Source organism: Hippopotamus amphibius, chromosome X (genome assembly GCF_030028045.1).
Source record: "Hippopotamus amphibius kiboko isolate mHipAmp2 chromosome X, mHipAmp2.hap2, whole genome shotgun sequence".
Lineage (NCBI taxonomy): Eukaryota > Metazoa > Chordata > Mammalia > Artiodactyla > Hippopotamidae > Hippopotamus > Hippopotamus amphibius.
Genome location: NC_080203.1, coordinates 50,797,859 through 50,800,707, shown reverse-complemented (window position 1 = coordinate 50,800,707; position 2,849 = coordinate 50,797,859). Strand labels below are relative to the sequence as shown.

Genomic DNA, 2,849 nt, shown 5'->3' with positions numbered 1-2,849 from the left:
CTGTACCATCAATTTTTAATAAACCCAATCTTTTCATGGCTTGTGAGTCCATGGTTCTGATATTTGAGTTTCTACTTTTGCATGAGGATTTATTCCTTTATTCTTTCCTTTGGCTATAGTTGGGTTAATTTCATTTGCATACAACAGAGTCCTAGACATTATAATGTGAAGAAAAAAATTTGACTCATCCTCTAGAAGCTTAAAAATCAGCTGGAGAGTCAAAAGAAAAGCACATAACAAAAGCTAGCATTTATTGAGCACTGACTATATCAAGCTTAAAAGCTTTTCATTCATTGTCTCATTTCATCCCTACTACAACCTTCTGAGGTAGGTACTAATGACATATCTGTGGAGCTCTTACTAGGTGCTTTACATGTGTTCTATAATACATATAATTTTCACAATGATCCTGTGAGGTCCTGACAATCAATCAGGCCCATGTTATTGAAGGGGAAACTGAGCCACAGAGAAGCTATGCAATTTGCTCAAGGTCACGCTGCCAGTAAGTGGTGGAGCAGAAGATTGGAAACCAGGCAGTTTGACTCCAAAGCCTGGACTCTTGCTGCCTTGCTATTATCCCAGTTTTACAAATGAGGCTTAGAGAGAAAAAAGTAACCTGTCCAAGACTATGTGGCTAGTAAATGATGGAACTGGGATTTAGTTTGACTCTGGGGCCCGCACTCTTATTCCTTAAGCTACTCTGTCTAATAAAACAATGGACCAACTATTTAAAAGAATAATGGAACAATGTCACACGGCAGGGTGCGATGATAAGTTTCACGGAAGAATTTCCAGATTTTTTCTTCCTTTTCAGGAAGAAAGTTTTGTTATTTGCATTATTCCCAATTTCCTTGTTGGATCTACTTTTATACTTTAACATTTTTTTCAATAATAAGGGCAACTAGTTCAAAACTCAGACCCTTCAATGCTCTGGGCTACTTGTCTTACTGCTCTGATGATATGCACGTGGTCGATTTTTTTGTGTTCCATTTGCTGTTTTATCGACACAGTTATTGATAGAAGAAAACTCGTTGCCCAGATGCATTCTTTGGCCTTAGATTGGCTTGATGGGTAGCCACTACCTTTGGACAATTAAAGGCAAAAGGCTTTCCAGACCAGTGGCGTTCACAGTGCTGGTCACATCTGCTGCTAATATCTCCAATGTCTCTTAATTAATCTTTTCTCTAGCTTTTAAGGGTAGCAGCTTTTTGGTTTTATTTTTGCCTGAGATGTTCCACATTCAGTTGATTTTTTAAAAATTAATTAATCAATTAATTTTTGGCTGCGATGGGTCTTTGTTGCTGTGTGTGGGGTTTCTCTAGTTGCCACGAGCAGGGGCTGCTCTTAGTTGCAGTGCACGGGCTTCTCACTGCAGTGGCCTCTCTTGTTGCAGAGCACGGGCTCTAGGTGCACGGGCTTCAATAATTGTGGTGCACAGGCTTAGTTGCTCCGTGGCATGTGGGATCTTCATGGACCAGGGCTCGAACCCATGTCCCCTGCATTGGCAGGTGGATTCTTAACCACTGTGCCACCAGGGAAGTCCCACATTCAGTTGATATTGTCACTTTCTTCAGTTCATCAATTTTGCCACTCCCTTCTAAACAAACAAATATACAAACCCATCTCAAACACCACCTCGAAAGAATTTAGGCTCTGAGAGATGAAGGGCACTTTGACTTGCAGAAATCCTGGGTGTGCTGGTTATGGTGGTATGTGTGGATGTATATGTGACAGAGGAAAGTGCAAATAAGAAGTGAAAAAAACTCTTTCCCTCAGAGCAGGCAGTGGCGGCAGCTTGTGCAGTCATGGCCAAGGTTAAGACTTGAGATCTTCCTGGTAAGAAGATGGAGCTGCTGAAACAGCTGGGTGATCTGAAGGTGGAGCTGTCCTAGCTGGACATCACCAAAGTGACAAGGTATGTGGCATCCAAGCACTGCAAGATCCTAGTTGTTTGTAAATCCATTGCCTGAGTTCTCACGGTTGTTAATTAGACTCAGAAAGAGAACCTCAGGAAATTCTATAAGGGCAGGAAGTACAAGCCTCCGGATTTGCAGCCCAAGAAAACACACGCTGCAGCTTCAACAAGCACAAGGAGAAGCTGAAGATCAAGAAGCAGCAGCAGAAGAAACAGTTGTACGCACTGCCGAAGTTTGTGGTCAAGGCCTGAGCATCACAGCATCAATAAAACACAAACAAACTGGCAAAAAAAAAAAAAAAAAAGATTAAAAACAGTGAACGTGAAATGGCACAGGAAACAAGGACAGAAAAACTGTTGTAGTTGTTTTGTTTGTTACAGTTCTTCTCTTTCTCTGTGCTCTCCAATCTACAGATTCCCTTGAAGAGAGGCTCCATGTTTCTTCATCAATGCTATGGGAAGGAAAGGATTCAATGAATCGAACATCAAAGCAAGGCAGTGCTTGTTCTGTATCCCTGAAGAGAAGGATTTAGATCCCTGCTCTAGTTGGAAAGAAATTGTGTATTTCCCATTTATGTCATAGGTTATGGAATGTAACTTAAAGTACCAGTTGAATACCGGTGACAGTGTTCCTTTAAAAATGTACTTGTGGAGTTACAAACGACAGGATAATTAAAACTCCTTGCAGAGTTTAGTTCTTTGACCTCTCATTAGTTTCAGCATTATAAATTGCCATTTGTTAGCAGCCTAATTTGATTATTAACCCCTCTGAGCTTACAGCACGCATTCTTTAGAGTGGACTCTGCGTGACTCAGAGTACATGCTGTTGCTGCATACCCGAGATGGAAAATGGAGGCGCAAATTGCCTTGTTCCTGTGTGTTCACGAGTTAGTCATACTAAAGTGGTTAAGCGAAGGGAAAGCTGTCCTTTCCA

The 2,849-nt window shown here is 41.3% G+C and overlaps 1 pseudogene; it reads left to right on the top strand.

Moving 5' to 3' along the window:
- The first annotated feature begins 1,805 nt into the window (after positions 1 to 1,805).
- Positions 1,806 to 2,167, top strand: LOC130842389 (60S ribosomal protein L35-like; annotated as a pseudogene).
- The last annotated feature ends 682 nt before the right edge of the window (positions 2,168 to 2,849 follow it).